The sequence below is a fragment of the Eumetopias jubatus genome, unplaced genomic scaffold (assembly GCF_037043125.1).
Source record: "Eumetopias jubatus isolate StellerSeaLion01/CBP00866 unplaced genomic scaffold, mEumJub1_p1.0 scaffold_9, whole genome shotgun sequence".
Lineage (NCBI taxonomy): Eukaryota > Metazoa > Chordata > Mammalia > Carnivora > Otariidae > Eumetopias > Eumetopias jubatus.
The window spans coordinates 119,360-132,030 of record NW_028274815.1 but is presented as its reverse complement, the minus strand read 5'-3'; the positions used below and the strand labels follow the sequence as shown (position 1 = coordinate 132,030).

General features: G+C 43.2%; 1 pseudogene; it reads left to right on the top strand.

The window, feature by feature from the left end:
* The first annotated feature begins 10,785 nt into the window (after nt 1-10,785).
* Nucleotides 10,786-11,757, top strand: LOC114205928 (spindlin-1 pseudogene; annotated as a pseudogene).
* Nucleotides 11,758-12,671: the final 914 nt, after the last annotated feature.

Here is a 12,671-nt window from a genome sequence, read left to right as displayed (position 1 = left end):
AAGAGAAGGTACCTTTTTGGGGTTCTCCTTAGGAACCAAGAATTTAAACATTGCACCATTATTTTTTCTCTTACCCTTCAATGGCAACTTGCTATAGATTAAAACAAAATTCATGTGATGGAAGTATTTTTGTCTGCCCTTGATATAAATCAATCAGAGACTTAGTATCAATCTTCAGAGTGGTGAGGAGGCTGCTACAAGATGTGATTGTACACAGCTCACCTGTTTGAGGACTGAACAAAGGCCTAACTTCCTTGAGTAGCCATGGCCTAAGCATAGACTTAAAAATTAACAAGGAGAAATAGATTGGATTCAGAGGAATCACAACTTAAGTTTTCCCATACAATTTATTGAATATTATTGTATTTTTCACCAGCCTTAGAATTAAATAGTCAGCATTTAAATTAAAAATAACAACACATTAACTTGTACTTTTCACAAATTGTCTTTTGAAACTGAGGTGAATACATTCCTCCCAAGCCATCAGGAACGCCTTGGTGTCAAGGAGGAAAGTTGTGGGGACTGGCATGGTTCCAGAGGGACATGGTCTAGTAGACAGAGCACTAAAGTGGGGGGACTGGGAGGTGTCTACCATTAGTAATCACTCCTCCACCTTAGCCTCCCATTGTCCATAAAATGAAGGCAGATAGGCAAATCGTTTCCAAACTCTATTCTTTTTTATTCTGTATAGTTTATCTGTATATCTGTGTTTTATGATTGGAACCTAGAAAAAGAAAACAGAAAACCATTATCTATTGGAGTATGTAAAAAGTAAACTTAAAAATAAGTTCCCTTCAGGTTGCCAACTTTGTGCTGTATTTTGTGCACAAAGGGTAGGTAGAATTGTTGGTATAAATATGCATCTCGTGCATAACGAGATGATGCACAAACAAAATAAAATAAAACCTGACAGCATACAAATCCACACTCTCCCCTCTGACCCCTCCAGACCCAGATGCACCCTCATCTCCAGGCTCCAATGTCAAAGCAGTGACCTGCAAATTCCCGCTAGGAAGTAACCTTCTGAAGCCCCTTTTAGGTTTGAGCCTATGAAAAATGGAAGAAGTTGGGTTAGCTTGTGAGAACATTCACTTTTATGACCAAGAAAAGTAGTTGAGGCAAGAAGAAAAGTGACAGAAGGTTTAAGAAACTGCCAGTGTGAATCCATGCAGGAGAGCAGAGGTCTTCCCTCTCCCTTAATCCTGTGGGTTCCAGTGGAAGACAGTGTCATCTGCCTTCTGAGCTGTTATGGTTTTGCTCAGAGAAGGGAGATGGATGTGACCCAAGAGTCTGCCTGCGGTTCTGTGTGTTGCCATTCACCAGCACTGTAAAGATTGGCCTCACAAATTTGCTCCCCAAAACCATCGTTCGCATTCTTTGAAATTCATTGCAGGAGACCCAAAGGCTGGCTGCTTATGTGGTCATGGAGGAGGTGAGTTCCCCTGGGCTTTGTCCAGCTCAATGGACTATGCAAAGTCTGTGCATGACCACAGGACCTCAACTCAGCACATCCAGATGGTGGTCTCTTCAGAGGAAGAGCCAGCAGAGAGAGGTCAGCACGGAGCATGGCGGCCACTACCTCCCTTGTCGAGGGTCATCTAGCAGCTTGAACAGAAAGGCAGCTGACCTGTCCTCACAGGCTTACTTGTCCGAGACTAATTTCATAACTTCTGGAGGCTGTGGAAGGAAGAATTCAAGCTAGTAGTTTTTCTTTAGTTTATCATGATATTTGTGTCAGAATCCATATGGAATCATTTTAGGACTTCGTGAAAAATTCAGAATATTGGAGATGAACAAAGGTGTGCTTTCTAAGTGGGAGGAAAAACGAATGTATTTTATATAGAGACCTTTGTTCCTTTGGTAAATAGAAATAAATTAAAATAAAAATATCCCATCCAAAATTAAATAAGAAGTTCAAACTCATGTAAAGTAAAAATGCTTGCTTTTCAAAATTGAGACTATCAGAGCTGGAGACTAGCTTATAGAATCTGTATGCAATCCCACTGGGGATCCGTGCGCAGTAGTTCTGCATGGGTGACTGTGGCATTCTGTGTCTCAGTGTGTGATTCGTGAACACTGTTCTTCGTCTGCTGGTGCTAGTCATCTTCTGTCCTTTGGTTCATTACAACAGCAGGGCTGCCCAGATTTAGGTCTCTCCGGTTTTCTGTATTTCCCATAGAATATAGAAGTTACTAATGTTAGCGTTATAAAAGAATGGTAACTTGTTCTTTGGGCTAATTAGGGATGGATGTTGTTCGATTTGAAGGCAAAAAGCTCAGATATTCTCACATTTCTCTTAGATACAACATGGAGCACCGGTGGAAGTCTCCTGTAAGCTGGTGGGATAGAACTGTGTCTCATCAAAGATGCCATAGAGGGGTAGGACAAACTGGGACGCTCCTGCCTTTCTGCGCCTTTCGTTTTTGACTAGCTGAGTTCTCCAGTCACCATGGGAGAGTGGATTTTAGGTGAACAAGTGGCTGGAGTAGCTAGAAGGCCACTCTTCTCTGTCTTCAGGCCAGCCCCTGGGCCTTTCTGAGAGATTTCTGTGTGAAAAGGGTGGAATCCGTTTGCCTTCACATATTTATTTGGACCGCCTGCCTTGTTTTCACTTTGCTGTCCAACTCTGATAGTTAGCACTGGCCTTACCAACATTAAAAAGAAATTTTCTTACTGTCCCATGAGTAATTGGAGGCAAACAGAAATATAAAAATCCAGAAAAAGGCCTCAGGGAGATGCATATTTGTTCTGCCACAGAAGCCAGATGATAGGTGTCTTTGCTAAGGCTACCAACTTCTTTTCAAAATTTAAAATGCAGAAAATATCACAAAACCAAAGACTGTGAGGACCAGGCTTCATAGTATAGTGTTTGGCTTTACAACTTTTGCCTAGACTGACTGGTGTTGATTCACTGCTTTTTCCTTACTCCTCAGGAAGCAAGGCTTCCAGACTGTGGGGGCTTCTTGAAGTATGTCCTGGATGTTTGGGGACCCCAGGGCCATCCTCAGTGCCACAGGATTTGTCCAATGCACCCAGGTGACTACATGATTGCTGTTTTCCCAGGAATAAAGCACTCCATTGAAGAAGCGTACAAAATTCAGAAGGTTTGAAATGCTATGGAGAAAGGGGAACATGGAACTTGGAAATTAGCTGGGTTGTAGCTGTTAAGACACAGCTTAAGCTCTGGGAGATATTTTCTTGCTTGAGGTGCCTCTATCCTTGCTTCCAGAGGGCAGCAGAGGAGGGGACAGCTGCATAGAAATATTTTTAGGGGTATCTGTTTGACTGGCTTGGTGACAAAGAGGTAGCATGATGCATTTTAATGATATCTAAATTGATTTTTAAAAGAAAGGCAAAGGGTATGAAAGCTAAGCATGAATGCCATAGGATTTACTGCTTGCAATTAATCTGGACTGTTTGGCACCAATTAAATCAAAGTTCTGTAATCGTGAGAAGGTGTATTCTACTTTAACAGTGTGGCTAACAAAGAGCTAACATACACTCACATGCTCACACGGACACCTCCATTTCTGAGCATCACTACCACTTAAACTGCAGAAAGTACTTTTAAAGTTATTTTAGTAATGCCACTCCCATTGGGTTGCAGACGTGTGGATGTGCCATTAAAAGAGAAGTTAGAGTTGATACCGCTAAAAATGCCTTTTTTTTGGGAGCTGGCAGGAGACTCAGGAGCTCCCTTCCCTCACAACCATGGCAGCCTGCCTCCTTTGCACCCTGTAGAGCATGCCTCCACAAGGCTCTGGTTCCCAACTGCCCAAAGCAGAGGAGAGCCCCAGGTTCCACAGAACACACCCTGCCCATTTGTCTAATTGCCACCTCCATGGATCATGCAGTCATCCCAGATTTGGCACCAGCTCACCCTTTTCTGCAAAGGTTGTGTTTGAGAAGAGGGTCAGCCTCTGGGCAGCTGACCAACTCCAGGATCAGAACACTGTTGGTAGGGAGTTAGTGTGACCCTCACCCAATCCTGACACCCAGACTGCACAGATTTCAGATTTAGAGCCTTTGGAGAGAAATTTTATATCAACGATGACAACCCAAAGAAAATGTGTAACCCAGTTGACTCTTTCAAAGCTTATTGTGTTTTAACAAAATACTTCTCCTCAGGAGCAAAATTATTATGGAGAAGAATATGGAGGGCAGAACAATGGGTTTCTCAATGGTAGAACATTTTATAAACCAATCCATTTTGATATGTTCATGTACTTGTTTAATATTGTGTTCTATTATGTAACTTTTACTGGGAGAGTAGGTCTTTGAGCACCTTAATATTTATTTTTACAGTTATTGGTCTTCAGATAGTTTTCCTTAACATCATATGGTTTTAGTTTTTATCAGCATGGCTTTAAGTCATTTTCTCCTGGGTTACGTTTTTGTGTACATTGTTTCATTGGATATCCCACTTCTGACGGTAAGCATAGTACTCGCTACTCTATGAAGTGCTCAGTACCATAGTGATTTGTTTTCAAGTAAGTCCCATATATGCATTTTTGGAGGCTCTGTTGGCCCACGAATGTACCTTTCTCATTGTAGACTCTATTTCAAGACAACAGAGTCCATGCTTTAAGAATTTTCCCCCAATTGTTCCTCTCAAAATGCTGCTATTTTACTGTTCAATGGATTGCAGTTAGTTTAAAAATTTATTTTAAAGGCTTTTTACATATGCCCAGTTCCCTTATTTACAGGTGTTCCATTAAGTATAAATGTCAGTGCTTTAGGTAAAACCGTTTTGTGCCTTTCTACTGTCAGAATAGGATGAACCTTGATCATATTTACCTTAGATCATAATGGTGCAGACTCATAATCCATATAATAGATAAAAAATATAGAAACAAACTGGTTGTATTCAAAAACACCAAGATCTTCCAGAAGCATCTGTGCTTCAGTGGAGGTACAGGGAAGAATTCAGCTGGAGTGAATTCAGAAGCAGATCTTAGAGATGGGTGTGAAGAAGAGGAACAGGGTGTCCCTGGGCTCCAGCAAGATCCAGGGATACTCCCTCTCTTCCACTGAGATTCATGCCTCAGTGTCAGGTTCCAAGTGTATGGGTGGAAGTGAGAAGTCCCTTCTTCATCCTGAATTACCCCAATCTGCTGAATGACTTTGAGAAAATCAAACTTTGAAGCTCAGTCTGAAAACAAAAGCTTGTAATTATTTTTCACAAGGATAGCAATAGTTACTGCTATGAAATAGTTTCATTTGTTCATGAAAGAATAGCATGTAAAATAATATGATTAAATACAATGAAAAGAAATAATTATTGGTAAAGCAAGAAAAATAGCTTGACAGTATCTTTCACTAATATATGGGTACAGATTAACAGTGCCTCTGACTGAGAGGTATTTATGTTTTTGTAACGTTTCCTCATTTCAAAATGTGGACTGGTCACTGGTCCTGACGCTGGTCAGTGACACTGAAATAAAAAGAAGGCTTTATTAAACATTGCCCTTTTCATTAGGTTCAAAGTTCAGTGCCATGGTTACGGATGGTGAAGCCATAAAACATCAGGCCCAGGCAACTGTTATGGTGGTTTTGTAAACAGAGTTTTTTTCTACACACTACGTGCAACTAGAGTGCAATATTATGTATTCTGTATTAAAGAAATAAAGTATTTTTTCTCATTTATTACTGGTTATGAATCTGTACCGTGTAAAGATATTGAAGCCAGAGTGTGCATATTGTCATCACTCATGTCTTCTGTTGTCTCCCTTTCTCCCTAATGTCAGATTATCAGCAGAAATGAGGCAGCATTGTAGGCAAGTCCGATGTAGGCAAGTCCGATGTAGGCAAGTCCAGTGTCGGCAAGTCAGAGGGCATGGAAGTCTCTGGCTCTCCCTGCAGATGGAATGCAGTCAAAACAGTCTTGAATATTTAGCACATTGTTTATCTTTGTTTCATCAGTCTTTTGCTTAAAAATATTTTTTACCCATCTTTATTAATATCAATATTGGAAAATGGGCCCAAAGATAAATAAGAAAGCACAATTTACAACCTTTCATGTTAGTTAACTCATTAGAGTTTGAAGATCGAAGGCAAACTCTATGAACACCAACTTAGCTCTCAGTGTCTGCTCAGACTGGGGAGGTAGGAGAGGCAGGAAGGGTAGCTTGGTCCCTAAGTCACTGCCCTGACTCAGCCAGACTGGCTTCCCTTTCAGTCCTGCAGTAAAACCTAGGCCAACATCTAAAGAAAGGCGTTCTTTGGAGAAGTGATATGAACCACTCTGCATTTCCATGAAGACAATGGGCAATCCCCCAGGCACCGTAGGAGCTGTCTTACGTAGAGGTCAAGAAACAGTCAGAGAACACATGCCAGATCCTTCCTTCAGGTAAACTTAAGTTCTCACCTTTCAGTTACTCTTTGTGAAAATTCAGCAAAACAGAAGGAACAAAGTGAGGTGTTTAAACTTTACTTGCATTTTCGGTAATGAAATAGATTTATATAATATTTGAATGTTCCAGATTGGAAACACTGAACAAGAAGGAAATTAAGTTCTCAAACAAGAGCTTATAATCCTGGTCATGGAAGTATCAGGGAGCAGCTGATGGGGAGAAAATGTGTTCCTACCCAATGATACTTTCCTCATTATGTCTGCTACAATACCCAAATTCCTCAATTGATTGTCCTCTTCATGTTATCTCCTTGAAAATTGTCATAAAATTAGAATTCTGTCTGAAGGGGAGAATGTATTAAACCATGAATAACTATTCATCTTTAGGTCAAAATAGAATATTAATTTCCTTAGAGAGTGATAACCTGAACCATAGGAAGAGAAATGGAAAGACCTGGATTTTGGCTTCAGTGTAGCCTGAGGTATGGTCAGTTTTTAGCTTAAGTAGGACTCTTAGTTACAAGTGCCAGAACAGGACACCACATCGCAAACTAACCCCATGTCCTGCTGTCCACCTGATGGTATGGAAACCTCTGTGCTCCTGAGCAATGTTGACAGTGATCGAGGACAGCCCTCTGATGACAACAAGCAGAATTTACCCACGTGCATTTACTGAGGAGCCAAATACTGCATGAGGCACTGGGGAGTCCCCAAGCTCCATGCCACCATGGGCTGACATTCTCGTGGGGGGTCAGATATTCCATAAGGATCGATAGATGGATAGATAGGTAGATACACAGATAAAATATATGATAGATAGACAGGCAGATAGATGACAAAAACAGATGGCACACTGAAGGACAGGAAGGATAGACCGAGGGAGGGAAGGAAGGAGAGAAAGGAAATAGATACACCAAGTGGCGCTATGACCCTAATTTATAAATTTCAATATGACCTTTTTGGTTTATGGTTTCTATTTGGTGGCCAGATTGAACCACACAGGGAACTCAAAAGTCCAAATCATATTAAAAAAAATCAAGCAAGAGAGAAGGGAAACAGGCAAATTGTAAATGACACTCCCCCCCGCCTCAGAGTTTTATTTTAATCCCGGAGGCCCTTCACCTTGGATGACTACTGGCAAGTCTTACCAACCTAGCATTACAGCCTAACGCTATGAAGTCTAAACTGATAAAAAGCAGAACACATTACAGATGAGACTTAAGGCCTTCGTCTATATCCAGTCAGAAGTTTCTTGGTAAGGGACTGCAAGCCTTCCCTTGGCTTTGAGAGGAAGTCCACTTTTCAAGCAGAGGGACAGAATAAAAAAAGGCAAACAAATAAGCAGTGACTCTTGCAGGCCAGAGCAGGGCAATTCCAGAGAAATGACAGTGTTTTCTCTGGGTGGTCTCCGAAGCTGTCTCTGCGGCCGTCCTGGGAGGTCAACAGCAGGCTGGGCAGAACCTGGTTGACACTGTCAGCACTCAAGGATCGTGTTCCTTCCTAAGCTGTGTGGCAAGTCAGGACTGCAGCATCCCCAGCTCAGAAAGGGAGCACCTCCAAGGTGCCCAAGGGCGCTCTCACACTGTTTCCCTTGGAGGTGTGTGGGGTGCCAACAAGAGAAGGTTCGTGTGGGCTTCTGCTGAGATGGGCACAGACCACTTGGTCAGGAGCATAGACGGTGAAGGCTGGAAGTAATGTTAGAGATCACATGGTTCCACCCTCCCAGCTCCCTGGGGAAACTCAAGATCCAAGCTCACATAGTTGCCTGGTACGCTGGGGCCTAGAAGGTGGACCCCTCCTCATCTGTCCAGGGTTCGTTCTGAGCCCTGCCTGAGGTAGGTGAGTGTTAGTAAGGTGATCCACTGGTCCTGTTTCCCCTCCTTTCTGGTGTTAACACTGAGTTCATGTGCTGGGGAAGCTTTCAGTCTGCAGTAAGCTGGGAAGATTGTACACCCCAAGACAGGGAGCCTTGACTAACTCATATCTGGATGCCAAATTCTTCATTTCACTTTAACTCCCGCCCTGAGGATATTGAGGTCAAATTAGGGCAGCTTGGGGTGTTTCCTGCATAGTGGGGAAGATGATACGTTTGGGACTGGGGAGGGCCAGAAGTTTCTCTGATAAGAAGGAAGCATGGAGCCCCGTTTTAGCCCTGCACCTGGGAGGACCTGACTCTGTGGGAAGAAGCTTGTCACCTCAGATGAGGATGGAAGCCGGCACTTCCCCGGCATCTTCAGCAACAGTGATCCGACTGCATGCTTTAATGTGGTTCTTCCAGTCAACCCTCACAACAGTCTATGATGATCATCATTTTATGTAGGAGGTAGCTGAGGTGTAGAGAGGGTTAGTGCCAGCCCGGGTCAAAGAACTAATAGGTTGGAGAAGTGAGAGTCTGAACTCAAATCTGCCTGGCTCTAATGTGCATGCACCATGCTGTTTTTAAGAGGTAAGTGCCAACCCGAATGTTTAAAAGATTTCATCATTTCTCAAAGGCATAGACTGATTCAACAGGTCAAAACCTAAGCAGGATTCTGATACAAGATGCCACTCCCAAGTTACCTGGATGCCCAGATTACCATCTGCTGAATGACTCAGGCAAGGCAATGAACATGCTACCCCCACATCCCAGATCTCAAAGCAGTATGCAGATATTCACATTACAGGAAATGCTCTCATGGTTTAGTTTATGTTGATAATTTTATAGAAGATGGCATGTGTTTTAAAAAGAGGACTATGAAGAAAATCAGAGGGAAAGCAAAAAAGCTATACCAGAAGAGCTCAGACCAGTGCTGATCAGGGCCTCGCAGAGGCTGACCTGCTGACCAGCACGGCAGTCACTGCCTCACAGAGATCCCACTGCAGAGAGTTGCGAATCCAAAGTGCATGTGTACCAGGGGATTCTGAGGCTGGATAAGAAGTTCAAGACCTTCTAGATCACTGCAGAGAATTCTGGCAGAACTGTGATTATTTCGGTAGCTAACCATTGACTTTTAGGTAAATGGAAAATGTCCACAGTTTTAAAAAGCAGGGCTCCTTTAAATTTACTTTGAAATACTAGAAAGTTTGGCACATCTTTGGGTGATTTTTTTTTTTCCAGCATTAGTAAAAGAAAAGGTTAAGATATGCACACTCAGAACATCAACTTGCAGCCTCTTGAGTGCATTTCCAGGCCATACAAATATTACTCTTTTCCAGATGAGAAGTAAAAGTGAGTCAAGTGTCATGCTCCCTCCATGCAGGGGCAGGTGAAGGCAGCATGACTCACGTTTCCTGCTGGCTCGGGGCTGGGCTGAGGGAAAAGCTCTGACTTGAAGGTTGCAGGAAGTTGTTGCTTGCTCTGCTAACATTGCTCAGGATTTCTCACCTAAGGCTACCCTGGCCATAGGATGCATTCATGTGGTCAGCATCATAAACCTGCAGTGGTCCATGGTGTCAGGACCCCTGTCAGAGAGCTACAGAGCTTTCTCCAAGGAAGAATGCATTCTAACAAAAATGCATCTGCACACACAGTACAGTGGGTGCCCATTGAAATAGAGGCTTGAGGAAGCCAAGTGCCTTAGGAGCACAGAGTTATGTGGTCTTCAGAGCTGATGGACTTGGAGCGGATAATCATCTTTCCGTTTCCTGTCTATTAAAAGATGACTGAGTTGGGGCGCCTGGGTGACTCAGTCGTTAAGCGTCTGCCTTTGGCTCAGGTCATGATCTCAGGGTCCTGGGATCGAGCCCCACATGGGGCTCCCTGCTCCGCGGGAAGCCTGCTGCTCCTTCTCCCACTCCCCGGCTTGTGTTCCTGCTCTTCCTGTGTCTCTCTCTGCCAAATAAATACATAAAATCTTTAAAAATTAAAAAAAAAATAAAAGGTGACTGTGAAGATCAGATGGTGGAGAGTGTATTTAAAGGCACTTAGCATGTAGGAAGCACCCAGTCATGGTAGCTGTTATTAATCTAATCATATCAGTCACCTAAGATTTCGATAAATGTTTGTCATTCACTGATTAGTCTAAAATGTGTGTAATATTGTCAAGTTGCTGCCACTTTTGTGACAGTTCATACTTTTTCTTTTTTGGAGGCCTCCAGCTTTCATGGCTCTAAAACGTGGATTTGCTGATCAGCTCTATCATTCCCTAGATAGAAACTGCTTTCAGCCGAAGAAGAGTCAGTGGTGTCTAGAAAGTCCCCTCGCCACCATGGTTCAGTAAAGTGAGGGTAAGCCAGAATTTCAAAATAGGAAACACAGAAGGAAAAAACCCTTTTTTGTTATTTTTGTTTCCAGCTGGAGCAAGTACCCCAGTGGCACTCAGAAATTCTGGAGAAGGATTACAAAACTTGGGGACCATGTGTACTTAAAAATCTAGAAGTCACGGGGCGGGGCGGTGCCGTCTGGCTTGGTCGGGCCGGGGCGGGAGTGCGGCGCGGGACCGCAGGGCCCGCGGGCTGCGGATGGCGGCCTGGGCGGCCGGCAGAGTCCTTATGATTTCACATGTCTTTGCTGAACTTGTAAAAGAGGCACTTGGATGACGGATTAACAGGAACACTGAGATTCTGTGAAAAGTTTCAAGTCGGAGAGTATTCAATTTTCACCCTAGTCTGGCAGCTGTGCTGCTCACTTAAATACAGATGAATGAAGACCTCATTCGGGAAGACACCTGGCCAGCGGTCCAGAGCGGATGCAGGCCATGCTGGTGTGTCTGCAAGCATGATGAAGAAAAGGACTTCCCACAAAAAACATCGGAGCAGTGTAGGGCCGAGCAAACCTGTTTCCCGGCCCCGGCGGAACATCGTAGGCTGCAGGATTCAGCATGGGTGGAAGGAGGGGAGTGGCCCTGTCACCCAGTGGAAAGGAACCGTTCTGGACCAGGTGCCTGTAAATCCTTCTTTGTATCTTATAAAATACGATGGATTTGACTGTGTTTATGGACTAGAACTTAATAAAGATGAAAGAGTTTCTGCGCTCGAAGTCCTCCCTGATAGAGTTGCGACCTCTCGAATCAGCGATGCACACCTGGCCGACACGATGATGGGCAAGGCGGTAGAGCACATGCTTGAGACGGAGGACGGCTCCAAGGACGAGTGGAGGGGGGTGGTCCTAGCACGCGCCCCCATCATGAACACGTGGTTCTACATCACCTACGAGGAGGCCCTGTCTTGTACATGTACCAGCTCTTAGGTGATTATAAAGAAGGCGACCTTCACATTATGCCCGATTCTAATGATTCTCCTCCAGCAGAAAGGGAACCGGGAGAAGTTGTGGACAGCCTGGTAGGCAGGCAGGTGGAGTATGCCAAAGAGGACGGCCCTAAAAGGACTGGCATGGTCATTCATCAAGTGGAGGCCAAACCGTCTATTCCATCAAGTTTGATGACGATTTCCATATTTATGTCTACGATTTGGTGAAAACATCCTAGATGTCATCATGAACTTCGCCAAATTTGTGGAACTATTAAATGTATAATTTGTAGACATAAAGACTTGATTGCTTTCCAATTTAATGAAAGCTTAAATGTCCCTGTGAACCCACAATCTCTGCCAGCAGAACTGGTTTTGTTCTGAATAGTACAGATTTATGTGAACACACACACACACAAAAATCTAGAAGTCACGAATGAGTCTTAATGGCAAAGTAACAATATCTCATACTTGTTTAGAAGTTTAAAGTTTACAAGGTTCTCTTATGTCTAGTTTCTCATTTGATCTTTACAAACATCTTTGAGGTAGTCAGGGAAAGTATTACCACTGCTTCTGTTTTGTAGAGGAAACCAAGAGTCAAAGTACCTATCCAACATCACAACAGCCATTTAGTAATATAACTGAACTGGGGTGGTTGGAGTTGTAAGAAAGAATCCATTAGCTTCACTAAATTGTCAGGTTCTCCTAACCCTAAGGCTCATTCAAGAACTTAAATGGAGGCAGCTCTGTTTTTTGTCTTGACTGTTGGGTTTTCCTAAAACTTTCTGTCTAAAATCCCCATATCTTTCTCATGAGATTCCCCACTAATTACTTTGTCCAGTCCAGTGACAGATCCAAATAAATTTTTAGATTCATCCTATTGCATAAAACCTGCTGTATGTGGAGTGCAAAGTATGTCTGTGTGTACTCTGTTTTGACATGACGTCTTGACTGCTCTGGCTGGTCACACAGAAGCTTGTGTGTCATATACACAAATAGCTCTTCACTCTTAGAGGAAGGAAAACTTAGCTAGTTATTTGAATCCTAGATTACCCCTCACATTTGCAGAACATGTTTACAAGGGTTTTCATATACACTGCTGTCTTATCTGAAATGCCACTATCCTACAGCATAGGTAATATAGAAATGGTCA